Source organism: Pongo abelii, chromosome 11 (genome assembly GCF_028885655.2).
Source record: "Pongo abelii isolate AG06213 chromosome 11, NHGRI_mPonAbe1-v2.0_pri, whole genome shotgun sequence".
NCBI classification, from domain to species: Eukaryota; Metazoa; Chordata; class Mammalia; order Primates; family Hominidae; genus Pongo; species Pongo abelii.
Window position 1 is genome coordinate 16,716,253 of NC_071996.2, and position 15,829 is coordinate 16,732,081.

The 15,829-nt window shown below is 38.9% G+C and overlaps 1 pseudogene; it reads left to right on the forward strand.

The window, feature by feature from the left end:
- Positions 1–1,104: 1,104 nt before the first annotated feature.
- LOC100438414 (mitochondrial import receptor subunit TOM40 homolog) lies at positions 1,105–8,626 on the forward strand (annotated as a pseudogene).
- The last annotated feature ends 7,203 nt before the right edge of the window (positions 8,627–15,829 follow it).

The following is a 15,829-nucleotide window of genomic DNA, read 5'->3' on the forward strand; positions in this document are numbered from 1 at the left end:
ATATTATTACTGAGAAAAAGATAGGAGAATTAAGAAGCTTTATATAATAGCAATGTCAAAATATGAACTTCTATGGTACAATTACCCTCACTGTCACTTTTACATTTCAGTGTTGATGAATTATGTACCAGTAAACTACTATGCATGTAATTTTGGCTCATTCTCTAAACTGCACTCCATAGAGTAGCAGGCAATTTACAAAAAAATATATATATATATTAAGAGCTTAAACTCAGATATAAGAATTGAAGGATCATATGATGTTCTATAAAACATGTGTACACATAAGTCTATATTAATAAATTCCTATTAAGTAACTCTAGAATTTATAGAAACGCTACTATTAATATATCTGTATTAAAAAGGTATTTTAAGAAATAGATGTCTGAATCTCATTTTTCACCAAGTTAGCCATCAGTCCCCAATACAGGGGTGCTAAGTCATTACAAAAAAAGATACATGCCACCCAGAAGGTAATTAGATATGATTTTTAATATATTTTCTCAGAAAATCAAATTTTTGGAAATATTTCAATTCAAAGCATTCTTTTTGCAATTTTGCATTCTTTTAACCCATTTTTCATTCCATTCTTTCTCATTTAATGTCTTGTTCCATAAATTTTAAAAATAATTAAATGCATAAGTCAAAATGTTTAAGAGTATTCTTGGGTGTCTGAACTACTTTGCAGGATCAGATATAATACTGTGGAGAGTAATATCAGCACTTTTATAATTATGAAAATGCTTTTATGTCAGAAGATACTTCAGCTGAAGATTTATGGCTTACAAAAAATAAACATTTCAAACTTTAAACTTATTTTCTGGAATGATACTTGCTCTGGAATAATATTCAAAACACTTTTCTGAAATGCATCTAGCCACACGGGAGAATGAGCATGAAAGGAGATAAAGGGTTGGTGGTGAAAAAATTATAGATTTCAAAGCTATTGTTTGAAATAACCCAAACAAGCAAAACATTAGTATTTTTATCTTAAAATTCTTGGTGAATTTTATGTTCTAGCCCATAGTATGTTAGTTTACTTTAACACAAAAGTTTCTCCCAAAATGGACATGTCCAAAAGATACACCATGCTGGCGACGGTGGACGCTGCGGGTTCGGTTGCGCGTGGCGCACGGGGTGGGAGCGGAGCCCAGGCCGGGAGCAGGCGCTGCCGCCGGCGGCCATGGGGAACTTGTTGGCCGCCAGCTCGCCGCCCACAGGGCCGCCACCTCTGCCCTCTCCGCCTGGCTTCACGCTGCCGCCGCTGGGAGGTGGCCTGGGCGCCGGTGCCAGTAGGAGTGGAGTTTCAGAACGGACCCCCGGGGCTGCAACCGCCAGCGCCTCAGGGGCCGCCGAGGATGGGGCCTGCGGCTGCCTGCCCAACCCGGGCACATTCGAGGAGTGCCACCGGAAGTGCAAGGAGCTGTTTCCCATTCAGATGGAGGGTGTCAGGCTCAGTCAACAAAGGGTGGAGTAACCATTTCCAGGTGAACCACACAGTAGCCCTCAGCACAATCGGGGAGTCCAACTACCACATCGAGGTCACGTACGTGGGAACAAAGCAGCTGAGTCCCACAGAGGCGTTCCCTGTACTGGTGGGGGACATGGACGACAGCGGCAGTCTCAACGCTCAGGTCATTCACCAGCTGGGCCCCGGTCTCAGGTCCAAGATGGCCATCCAGACCCAGCAGTTGAGGTTTGCGAACTGGCAGGTGGACGGGGAGTATCGGGGCTCTGACTCACAGCAGCCCTTACCCTGGGGAACCCAGACGTCCTCGTGGGTTCAGGAATCCTCGTAGCCCACTACCTCCAGAGCATCACGCCTTGCCTGGCCCTGGGCGGAGAGCTGGTCTACCACCGGCAGCCTGGGGAGGATGGCACTGTCATGTCTCTACTGGGAAATACACATTGAACAACTGGTTGGCAACGGTAACGTTGGGCCAGGCGGGCATACACGCAACATACTACCACAAAGCCAGTGACCAGCTGCAGGTGGGTGTGGAGTTTGAGGCTAGTACAAAGATGCAGGACACCAGCGTCTCCTTCGGGTACAAGCTGGACCTGCCCAAGGCCAACCTCCTCTTCAAAGGCTCTGTGGATAGCATAGCAACTGGATCGTGGGTGCCACGCTGCAGAAGAAGCTCCCGCCCCTGCCCCTGACACTGGCCCTTGGGGCCTTCCTGAATCACTGCAAGAACAAGTTCCAGTGTGTCTTTGGCCTCACCATCGGCTGAGCCCTCCTGGCCCCTGCCTTCCACGCCCTTCCGATTCCGATTCCACCTCCACCTCCCCCTGCCACAGAGGGGAGACCTGAGCCCCCCTCCCTTCCCTCCCCCCTCGGGGGTCGGGGAGGACATCAGAAAGGAGGGACCCCGCCACCCCAGCAGCTGAGGAGGGGATTCTGGAACCGAATGGCGCTTCAGGATTCTGAGTACCAGGGGCAGCGTGCCCAGTGGGCCTGGGGTCTCAGGAGGGATTCTGGAATTGAGGGGCACGCAGGATTCTGAGCACCAGGGGCAGAGGCGGCCAGACAACCTCAGGGAGGAGTGTCCTGGCGTCCCCATCCTCCAAAGGGCCTAGGCCCGCCCCGAGGGAGCAGCGAGAGGAGCTTCCCCATCCCTGGTCAGTCCACCCTGCCCCGCCCACTTTCCCATCTCCTCGGTATAAATCAAGTTTATAAGTTATGGAAGAACCAGGATATTTTACAGAAAAAAAACAAAACAAAACAAAAAATACACGTGGGGAAAAAAAAAAAGATAAACCATGCTTATCTAAGGCTTTTAGTTCCTCCTGTCATAGTTGCATACATGCCAGATTGAGGGGCACAGAACTTGGGGAATTTGATAAAATGCTCATTATACAGAACTGTAATACGTATTGTGGCATTTTAATTATGTAAAAGCTTAATGAAATACTACATAAAAAATACTGTTTGTTTTTCTATAGATTTCATAGCACTCCGCGGTACTGAGATTTTCTAAAATTTAGAAAACAACATTAGTAGTTATGTTTGTCTACTATAGTAAGTATGTTTTTCTTCTTTCACTCTTCAGGTTTTCCATTAATATAAAAGTAAAATTTCCACACATTTCCATTTATTTTAAATCAAAGTAGTGTCAACAAATCTACATTACCTATAGAATATAAAGAGAAGTATGTGAAACTTTATAAACATTTAAGTTATACTTTCCTAACAGACAACCCCATACCTGCTATCATGTCATCTACAGCACTCATTTTCAGCAATACTTGTTTAATTAGCCCAACTTCTGTGCTAGTCTGTACATTCCGAACACTTTTTCATAGAATGGCTGTAAACATGCTCCCTGTTTCTGCTTGACATGTTACATCACAGTGCTCTAAAACCTCTGTCATGCATGTTATACTCTCAGCATCCTGGATAATAAAGTTCATCTCCAGTTCAAATTCTCCACCAACCAGCTGAAAGTAAACAGAAAGAAACAATAGTGTTAACATGGGAGGTTACTGATAACAGTAGAATAAAATAATAACAAGAGTTCAAAGCTACTACTCTAAAAAAATTTCAAGGCTTTTGGTATAAAATTACTTTTTATAAAAAGTATAAGAGCTACAGATAAATGACAGGCATTGTAAGCTTTGAAACTAGCGAACACTGCAGGGGTGGCCTGCCGCTCCACACCTGTGGGATATCTCATCAGGTGGGATGAGAGACTGAGAAAAGAAATAAGACACAGAGACAAAGCATAGAGAAACAACAGTGGGCCCAGGAGACCAGCACTCAGCATACCAAGGATCTGCACCGGCACCAGTCTCTGAGCTCCCTCAGTTTTTATTGATTATTATTTTCATTATCTCAGCAAGAGGAATGCGGTAAGAGAGCAGGGTGATAATAAGGAGAAGGTCAACAAAAAAACATGTGAGCAAAAGAATCTATGTCATAATTAAGTTCAAGGGGAGGTACTATGCCTGGATGTGCGCATAGGCCAGATTTATGTTTCTCTCTGCCCAAACATCTCAGTGGAGTAAAGAATAACAAGGCAGCATTGCTGCCAACATGTCTTGCGTCCCACCATAGGGCAGTTTTTCTCCTATCTCAGAACTGAACAAATGTACAATCGGGTTTTATACCGAGACATTCAGTTCCCAGGGGCAGGCAGGAGACAGTGGCCTTCCTCTATCTCAACTGCAAGAGGCTTTCCTCTTTTACTGATCCTCAGCACAGACCCTACACGGGTGTCAGGCTGGGGGATGGTCAGGTCTTTCTCATCCCATGAGGCCATATTCAGACTATCACATGGGGAGAAACCTTGGACAATACCTGGCTTTCCAGGGCAGAGGTCCCTGTGGCTTTCCGCAGTGCACTGTGCCCCTGGTTTATCGAGACCAGAGAATGGCGATGACTTTTACCAAGCATACTGCTTGTAAACTTTTTGTTAACAAGGCACGTCCTGCACAACCCTATAGCCCTTAAACCTTGATTCCATACAACACATATTTTTGTGAGCTCAATGTTGGGGCAAAGTGGCTGGGGCAAAGTGGTTGGGGCAAAGTTACAAATTAACAGCATCTCAGTGAAGCATTTGTTCAAGGTACAGGTCAAAATGGAATTTCTTATGTCTTCCCTTTCTACATAGACACAGTAACAGTCTGATCTCTTTTTCTTTTCCCTACAAACAGAAATCTAATTTTCACATAAATAGGAAAGGGTGATTTCAAATCTAGTAAATCAGAGCAAACTACAGCATGTGATTCCTGGATGGGATTCAGGAAAAATTCCTAAAAAGAGGGTTTGGCCTTTAAAAGTGATAATCAACAGAAAATGTAGAATTTACTAAGGATAAATTTTAAGACATGAAATTCATTTTCTTTTTTGATATTACTAGTCTTACAGATAAAGAGATGTAACTGGGGCATAATCTCCATATATAGAAGATGAAGAAATATGAAACTGATACAACTTACAATAAATGTTGCAATAATGAAATGAATGTTAAAAATAAGTCGAACAGAAATATGCAAGGTCTTGTAATGCTTTTTTTTTAAGCACAAATGTGAATTGGGTAAAGAAGGCTGATTTAACAGCAACACATTTGACTTCAGTATTATGGCAAATGAGTCCAAAGTCATACTGCCCCTTCCGTTTGGTATTTTAAGTACAGTAATAGACAAATACACACAGAATAAAATAACATAATACTCTGTTACTCTCTGTTGATCGAATCCCATAGGAACTATTATATTCAGTTATAAGCATCATTCTTAAGAAAGAACACTGTCAAACTGGATATCCTTTTGGTCTAAAGAATGATAAGATTTAGGAATAAAATAATAATCATATACAACACCTCACAAATTCGAAGTAATTAATTCCTTTGTTCATTCAATAAATAATTTATTAAGGTCCAGAAGTTACTGTTCTGGGAACTAGAATATATGGACATCCAAGATAAAGACCATGCACTAACAGTGCTAAATTCTAGGAACAAAGATTTATATGTATGTATGCATACACTACTTTATTCCAAAAAAACACTGAAGGTGGCTACAAGTTATGTAAAGCATGAAGGAAGGCATAAAATATGAGTAGATGAGAAAAGAGGAAGCAAAGGAAAAACAAGATTAGGAACAGACAGGGAGTAGAATTAGGATCAAGAAGTAGAATTAATTTCCTATCACTGAAAGGTGTTCGCAAATACTGACAGATCACCACAGAATATAATATAAATAATATAAATAGTAATAATACCACCACCTAACCTTACATGGCATTTAGTACTGTTTTACATCCATTATGACACTATTATTATCTTCATTTTACAGAGAAGGAATCATAGGCACAGAGTTATAAGTATGTTGAAGAATGTTACAAAAGGGGTAAGAGACCCAGGATCCAAGCACAAGAAGTCTGTCTTCCTGCAAGTTCATATAAACATTACAATCTCATTTAAGAATTTTTTTAGGAGGGAGGTGAGACAAGCGGGCAGAACAGAAAACTCCACAGATCATCCCCCTACCCCTACCACAAGGATACTAAGTTAACAAACAACTACACAGAAAACAGCATCTTCATAAGAGCTAAAAATCAGGTGAGCACTCACAGTACCTGGTTTTAACCTCGTATCACTGAAAGAGACACTGAAAAGAAAGAAAAATGGTTCTGAGTCTCCTATGCCACCCCTCCCTGACCCCAGCAACAGGACTTGGTGCCAAGAGCATCTCTGGGTGCTGGTGAAGGGAGAACAGAGCAATTGTGAGGCACTGAACTCAGTGCTGTTTTGTTGCAGCAAAAAGGAAAACCTGACCAAACTAAGCTGATGTCCACCCAAAAGAAGGCATTGCAACCAGCCTTAGCCAGAGGGCAATCACTGATACCAGCGGTCCAAACCTGACTGCCCACAAACCTCAGTACCAAAGGCCACAGTGCTCTTGTTGTCTAAGTAAACTTGAAAGGTAGTCTGGGCCATAAGGACTGCACCTCATAGGTGAGTCCTAGTGCTGAACTAGGCCCAAAGACAATGGACTAAAGTGGCATGGGACATAGTGAGATACCAGCTGGGGCAGCTAAGGGAATGTTGGCATCACCTCTCCCCTAACCCCAGACTGCACAGCTTGTGGATCCAAAAGAAACCCCTTCCTTCCACTTGAGAAGAGGAGAGGGAAGAGTTGGGAGGAGTTTGTCTTGAATCTTGCTTATCAGCTCTGCCACAGAAGGACAGGGCACCTTGAGGTCATGAGGCCCTCGTTCCAGGCTCTAGCTCTGGGATGACATTTCTATATACACCCTGGGCCAGAAGGAAACCCACTGCCTTTAAGGAAAGGACCCAGTCCTGGCAGCATTCATCATCTGCTAACTGAAGAGCCCTTGGGTCCTGAATAACCAGCAGTGATACCCGGGTACTACGTTGAGGGCCTTGGTGAGCTTCTGAGACTTGTTGGCTTCAGGTGAGACTATGCACATTACCAGCTATGGTGGCTATGGGGCAAAACTCCTTCCACTTGATAAAAACAGAAGGAAGAGTAAAGGGGACTTTGTCTTGCATCTTAGGTACCAACACCACCACCGTGGGGTAGAGCACCAAGTGGGCTCTTGGGGTCCCCAATTCTAGGACTTGACTCTTGGACAGCATTTCTAGACCTGCCCTGGGCCAAAGGGGAGACCACCGCCCTGACGGTGAGTCCCAGGCCAGGCAGTATTCACCACAAGCTGATATAAGAGCCCTTGGTCCTTAAGGGAACATCAGTAGTACTTTGGCAGTACTCCTCATTGCAGGAGTGGCAGTGGCTATGGGGTGAGGCTCCTCAGCTTTTGGAAAGGGGAAAAAGTGGAAAGAGTGGGAAGGATTGTGTCTTGTGGTTTGAGTGCCAGCTCAGCCACGATACAACAGAATGCCAAGTAGATTTCTAAGGTTTTTGACTCTAGTCCCTGACTCCTCTATGGCATCTCTGGACCCACTGGTGGCCAGGGGGACTTTGCCACCCTGAAGAGAAGGACACAGGCCCAGCTGACTTTGCTACCTGCTAATTGTAGAGCCCCAGGGCCTTGAGTGAATATAGGCTATAGCCAAGGAGTGATTAAGGCAGGCCTTGGGCAAGACCCAGCACTGTGCTTGCTTCAGGTGTGACCCAGCACAGTCATGGTGGTGGTGGTCATAGAGGTGCTTGTATCATACATCATACCAGCCCCAGCTTTAGATGTCTCAGAACAGAAAGAGAGAGAGACTCTGTGTTCTTGGGAGAAAGTAAGGGAAGAGAAAAAGAGACTCTGCCTGGTAATCCAGAGAATCATCACAGATCTTATCCAAGGCCATCAAGGCAGTACCTCTACGAGTCTGCAAGAACCACAGTGTCACTAGAAAGCCTTCCCAAGAAGGATGGCTACAAATAAGCTCAGGAAATGAAGAGTACAATAAATACCTAACTCTTCAACGCTTGGGCCCCAAGGAACATCTACTAGCATTAACACCATCCAGAAAAACATGACCTCACCAAATGAACTAAATAAGGCACAAAGAATCAATCCTCGAGAAACAAAGATATGTGACCTTTCACATGGAGAATTCAAAATAGCTGTGTTGAGGAAACTCAAAGAAATTCAAGGTAACACAGAGAAGGTATTCAGAATCCTATCAGATAAATTTAACAAAGATATTGAAATAATTTTTAAAAATCAAGCAGAAATTCTGGAGCTCAAAAATGCAATTGGCATACTTAAGAATGCATCAAGTCCTTCAAGAGCAAACTGGATCAAGCAGAGGAAAGAATTAATGAGCTTCTGAAGAAAGGCTATTTGAAAACACACAGAGGAGAAAAAAGAATAAAAACCAATGAACATGCTTACACGATCTAGGGAATAGCCTCAAAAGGGCAAATCTAAGAGGTACTGGCCTTGAAAAAGAGGTACAGAACAGGGTTAGAAAGTTTATTTTGAGCAAACCTTCAAATAATAGAGAGCTACCCAAATCTAGAGAAAATATCCAAATACAAGAAGGTTATAGAATACCAAGCAGATTTAACCCAAAGAAGACTACCTCAAGACATTTAATAATCAAATGCCCAAAGGTCAAGAATAAAATCAGAATCCTAAAAGCTTCAAGAGAAAAGAAACAATAACATACAAAGGAGCCCCAATACATCTGGCAGCAGACTTTTCAGTGAAAACCTTATATGCCAGGAGACAGTGGCATGACATATTTAAATTGCTGAGGGAAAAAACCTTTTACCCTAGAATAGTATATCCAGTGAAAATATCATTTGACCATGAAGAGGAAATAAAGACTTTCCCAAACAAATAAAAGCTAAGGGATTTCATCATTTTATATTATCTGTGTAATATAAGTACACAGAAAAATGCAGAATATTATAAACACTGTTACTGTGGTTTGCAAACTACTCTTATCCTAGGTAGAAAGACTAAATGATGAATTAAACAACAATAATAACTACAACAACTTTTCAAGACATAGGCAGCATAATAAGATATAAACAGAAACAATGAAAAGTTAAAAAGCAAGGAAATGAAGTTAAGGCAAGTTTTTACTAGTTTTCTTTTTGCTTGTTTGCTTATGCAAATAGTGTCATTATCAGGTTAAAATAATGAGTGATAAGATAGCATTTGCAAGGCTCATGGTAACCTCAAACCAAAAAACATACAATAGACACACAAAAAAATAAAAATCAAGAAACTAAATCACCAGAGAAAATCATCTTCACTAGAGGAAGACAAGAATGCAAGAAAGAAGACCACAAAACAACCAGAAAACCAAAAACAAAATGGCAAGAGTAGATCCTTACTTAATAATAACAGTGAATGTAAATACACTAAACACTCCAATCAAAAGACACAGACTAACTAAATGGATGAAAAAACAAGACCTATTGATCTGTTGCCTAAAAGAAACACACTTCACCTATAGTGACACAAAAAGACTGAAAATAAACAGATGGAAAAAGATATCCCATGCCAAAGAAAAACAAAAAAAGAGCAGAAGTCACTATACTTATATCAGACAAAAGCAATTTCAAGACAAAAACTAACTATAAAAAGAGAAAAAGAAGGTCACTATATAAAGATAAGGGGGTCAATTAAGCAAGATGATATAATAATTTCAATATATATGCACCCAACTCTGGAGCACCCAGATATATAAAGGAAATATTATTACAGCTAAAGAGAGCTATAGGCTCCATAATATCTGCAGACTTCAAAACCTCACTTTCAGCATTGGACACATCTTCCAGAAAGAAAACAAAGAAACATCAGAATTAATCTTCACTACAGAACAAATTGAGCTAATAGATATTTACAGAACATTTCATCCAGAAGCTGCAGAATACACATTACTTTCCTCAGCACATGGATCAGTTGAAAAGACAGACCATATGTTAGGTCACAAAACAAATCTTGAAACATTCCAAAAAATGAAATAATATAAAGCATCTTCTCTGACAACAATGGAATAAAACTAGAAATACCAAGAGAAATTTCAGACACTATACAGATACATGGAAATCAAAAAATATGCTCCTGAATGACAAGTGGGTCAATGAAGAAATTAAGAAGGAAATTGAAAAATTTCTTGAAACAAATAATCATAGAAACACAACATACCAAAATCTATGAGATACAATGAAAGTTGTACTAAGAGGGATGTTTATAAGTGCCAATATCAAAAAAGAGGAAAAATATCAAATAGACAATCAAATGCTTCATCTTAAAGAACTGAATGATCAAGAGCACACCAAATCCAAAATTAACAGAAGAAAAGAAATAATAAAGATCAGAGCAGAAATAAATAAAATTGAAATTAAAAAATACAAAAGATCAAAGAAATGAAAAGTTTATTTTTTGGAAAGCTAACCAAAATTGACAAATCTTTAGCCAGACTAAGAGAGAAGATCCAAATAAAGAAAATCAGAAATAAAAAAGGAGACATTACAACTGATACTGCAAAAATTCAAAGGATCATTATCAACTACTGTGAGCAACTACATGCAAATTAATTGGAAAATCTAGAAGAAATTTATGAATTGCTACACACAAAACTACCAAGAATGAACCAGGAAGAAATCCAAAACCTGAACAGACTAATAACAAGTTACAAGACTGAAGTTGTAATAAAAGTCTCCCAGTAAAGAAAAGTCTGGGAAATGATGGCTTCACTGCTGAATTCTAACCAAACATTTAAAGAACTAATATTAATCCCACTCAAACTATTCTGAAAAATAGAGGAGAAGGGCATACTTCCAAATAGAGGAGGAAGGAATACTTCCAAACTCATTCTTTGAGGCCAATATTACCCTGTTACCAAAACCAGTCACAGACACAAATTTTTAAAAATATATTTATTGACTGACCAAAAAATAGAACAAATGAGGGATTCTTATCCCAATTTTGTTTGTTATAAATATTTATATATGTCTCTAGTTCTACAGTAAGGATATAAGCTTGGTTAGTTACATGGCTTTAACAAGTTTACATCAAAAAATATCTCAAGCCATTGGCATTCTGAAAAAGGTACTGTGATGCATTTCATTGTTTTCATTATAATAAGGTCTCTTGTAAAAATTGTCACTAAGCAAAAAGAACATAACTCTGGGCTACTAGAAAATCCTTCTTAGTTCTTCATAAGTACAACAAACAAGCACCTAACAGTAGAATTAAATTGGACATACTGCCAGAAATTACAACAATGAATGCAAATTTGAATACTAACTTCATAGTTCTCAGCCTCAAAAGTGAGAACCTTAAAAGGTAAAAAGATTTTGGGATGACAATTTCAGTAACACTTGGTTGGGAAAAGATTAGTAAAAATACAAAGAATAACTTTATTCTGTTTTTCCTAAAAATGAATTATTAGGCAAAAATATAATGATATCATGTCTGTAACTCATAAATTACTGACATTACACAGCATAAATATTTTTAAACAACTACATTTACATGTAAGAGTTTTTGAGATGTTAGCTTGCTGGTCTAGAAGCAAAATAATTACCACTTGGGGAATAATAATAAGGAAGAATGAGTTCGTATATCAATGTGCAATGGAATCAGAGTATCCACATTTTAAAACTGAAAAAGATGTTACAAACCATCTATCTGAATTGCTCGCTTCATGGAGAGCCTAGCTAGGCTTTTATAGAGTCAAATGGATACTGTTAAAATGACTTTTAATATTTCAAAAAGTATCACATATCATATTCTTGAGAACTAGAACTACATGAGCTAAGTGAAACATCATCTTTTATTCTTCACTGACTATAAAGGCAATGTTGTTAATCTAGCTATCTCACTGGAAAACAAAGTCATATTTGTTTAATAGAAATAACAGTAGAAACTGGAGAAGAAGGTAAGGTAAGAAATAATTTTAAAAATTAAATGTTGGTAATCATGGTATCCCTACACCAAGGTCAAAAACTAAGGTAACAGACAGGTAGAATATTCAAATTTCCTGACTAGTCCAGTGATCTTGCCTACCTCCACACTACTTTGAATACAGGACATAAATAATAGATTTAACAAATGTCAAATGTTTACAAAGTGACCATGGAGCAATGAGATTACTGGTGACTTTCCGTTTCTTCTTCACATATATTTTTAAATGATTTGCAATGAGCACATATACTATTATAATAAAAACATACACACACAGGCACACACACACTCACACACATTTAATAGTGAGTCTTCCTAAAGCAAAACCTATAATTGTACGAATCATGTTCAGAAATATGATTTTCCCATGTTTCCTTTTCCATTCACATAATCTTGGAGTATGTTTCGTCATTTATAAAACAAGGGTAATGGTTGGTTCTTACACTATGTTTCACTAATTATTGCTGGGACCACTCAAAAGATAGATGTAAAAGTAAATCTACTAATCGATTATGCAATGAGTGCCAGTCATGCAATGAGTAGTATCTAATAAATAGTCTTCATTTACTAGAAGCATAAGAGAATTTTTTTTTTTTTTTTTTTTTTTTTTTTTTTTTTTTTTTGAGACGGAGTCTCGCTCTGTCGCCCAGGCTGCAGTGCAGTGGCGTGATCTCGGCTCTCTGCAGGCTCCACCCCCCGGGGTTCGCGCCATTCTCCTGCCTCAGCCTCCCGAGTAGCTGGGACTACAGGTGCCCTTAAAAGCCTAAAGGAGAACTAACATTTTATTCCTTACTACACGTATCTATTGAATGTATTTTGCAAGCCATGTGTGGTTTCAAGGTACAGAAAATATAGCGGTAAATGAAACAAAGTCCCTGTCCTCATATAGCTTATGTTCTAATACAGGTCACAGACAATAAACTAGTAAAATGTATATAAATAATATGATTTCAGAAAATGATACTTTTTTATGGTATTTATTTTTATGAAAAAAATATAGTCTTGTAGTAATTTGTTATACAATTTTTTCCTGACTACCTTAGCACTACTTGAAGGCAGGGACTATAGCTTATAAATAAACTCTGCAGCAATAAGCTATGCTCATTGATTGATACATGGTAAATACTTGATAAATGTCTCAATTAAGGAAAGAAAAGAGGAAATAAAGGTAAAAATTCTAAAAATTCAATATATTCAATAGTTTGATACAGATTACTTACCTTACAAGGCAATGCCACATATTAAAGGAAGAAAAACAAAAAGTTTTAAAGTCAGAATAAAATCATTCCTCTAAAGGACTGTTAAATTCCCTAAAAGATGATTTTGGGGGAGTAATATGGTCCTCAAAACTAGCATTCAAAGTATTAAACCATCATTGTTGTGTTAAGTAAGTTATTTGGCCTCTTGGAGTCTTGATTTTCTTACCAATGAAATAGGAATGAGAGCATAGGAATGAACAGCTCTCATTGTAGAAAGGGGTTGTAAGCACAAATGAGATAAATTATGATCCTTTGAAAAGTACAAAGTATTACAGAGAAAGCAATAGCATTAATTCTGGCAGCAGTCTGGAATGGAGCAGTAATTCCAGTCATCTGGAAATACAGGCAGTAGTGAGTCATGGCTGTAGACTCAGAGCAGGGAACTGGTTTGGATAAAGTGTGTGACAAGTTGTGGGGGATGTTAAAAGGAGCTAGGCAGGGCCAGGCATGGTGGCTCACACCCATAATCCCAGCACTTTGGGAGGCCGAGGCAGGCGGATCACCTGAGGTAGGAAGTTCGAGACCAGCCTGGCCAACATGGGGAAATCCCGTCTCTACTAAAAATACAAAAATAAGCCGGGTGTGGTGGTGCATGCCTGCAGTCCCAGCTACTCGGGAGGCTGAGGCAGGTGAATCGCTTGAACCCAGGAGGCAGAGGTTGCAGTGGCCACTGCACTCTGGCCTGGACAACAGAGCAAGACTCCATCTCAAAAAAAAAAAAAAAAAAAAATCGGGGCTAGGAAGGTTCCACGCCCAGAGCTAGTGGTCAGGAATCAAATGGCAAGGAATCAAAACTAGTCACACAAGCCACAGTTGGGGCAAACCCGAAAAGACAGTTGCAGTGACCATGGATCCTCAAGAACAGAATAGGAAGGCAATATAAAGTTTGGTAAACAGTCAGGAATCTGGAAATGTGATGAACAAAATGAAGGATAATGTAAACGAGAGGCCAAATTTGAGATCTTCAAAAATGCAGCAAGGCAGTTTTGTGCATCAGCACCAGTGTATGTATAAGGATCCTTTGAAGGAAAGCATTGACTCTTGAGGAGCAGGTGCTCAGAATTACATGACTGAGGTAAGGGAATGTAGGTGGAGCTGAACCAACACTTTCTCCTCAAGAAAATTCTGGCAATAAATATCTTAGCCAGTTTTTAGAAGAATCTTTCCAGTCATCCATTTTCTAATTGGACAGCAAGATAAAGCTTCATCAAATCTCTAGACAAATTTCCTTTGGGATTTACGCCATGTTTCCATGATACCACAAAGTATTTTGAAAGTAAAAATACTCAATCGTCGATGTATGCACTCATTATTAGATCCTCAGTATGTATGGTCTCAGCTAGGAATGAAAGCATTGCCTCCTTTCTTGTTGACCTGAGTTTACTAAGTAATTGGCTAAAGTTAATTAATGAATCAATTGTATTGTAGCAACATGCATGTGAATGCTAGGCAAAACCCTCCTGTGGATGGGAGAGAATTACTGTCTTTAGGTCACTGTTTGTTTGCTTTCTATCTCTACATTCAAAACTGACCAAGGAATGCCACTAGCTAGACACGTGTAGTGATTACCAGCGGACCTCAGTCCAGGCTCACTCAAGACTGGCTACCCCCAGGATGGAGGGGTGGCATGCCAGTAAGGAACCTGGCCTTAGCAGCAAGTTGTTTTTTTTTCTGCAAGTATCGTATATTTCTTCTCCAACCAATTTTTTTCCCCTTGGTTCCTGGGAACCATTATACTGTTAGGTTAATGGATCATTGGTTTATCCACCTGTACGTTTCCTGAATTTTGGCCACTCAGCGATGCATTCCTGGTGATTGGGTTTATAAGTACTAGTTTCCTAGGTCCAACATCACATTCGGATATCTCTTAACTATAAATCGGTGTAGTAACCGTGATATGTCAGCATAGAGATGGCTCCATCCATTAAAAATATATTGGTATTGGTGGTTTCAAAAAATTGTATATTTGTTACTGGCATATAAAACAAATAAATGGCCAGATACAAAATTGTGCAGAACCCAGATTAGTATCTAATAAAGAATTAATAAAGAATATGTATTAATGTAGATATATTTATTTACACATTAATGGTTTTTTTCAAATTGGCCAAATTTTTCAAAACAATTACATATTAAAAATTGAGATATATGGAAATTCTAACTAATAGATTTATAGTCATTCCTAGGGTAGGCATTAACACTTCTTGGTAACTTCTGTAAGTTAATTATAGTTTAACTTCCTAATTAATTAATTCTGTAAGTTAATTTATAGTTTAACTTCCCAGAGGCTTTGGTGTCTTTTTTTACCCTCACTTTAAATACACACACCAGTATATAATATATCACATTTGGTCAACAGTTCAAATTTTTTTATTCTTTAAAGCATGTACAAAAAATATACTAGTTAAAATTCCTGTGAAAAATTCTAATACAGAGGAATTATATGGCTATGTTTGGAAAGATAATATTTCTTTAAAAATGTATTTTTTTATGTTTTATGTTTGCAATAAGCATTATTTAAGTTTGATTGAAGAACTTCATGATTTTTATGTATTACTTTCTTGTATTGAGAAATAGTGGTCCATTGTTGGGCTGTATTTAAAATTAATGTGTATGAAACAAGAAATATTTAATTAGAGTTATTAATTTGCCACAAGTAATATGTGTATTTGACCTAAATCAGTATCTTTTATCATGTCAGCCTCACGTACAACAA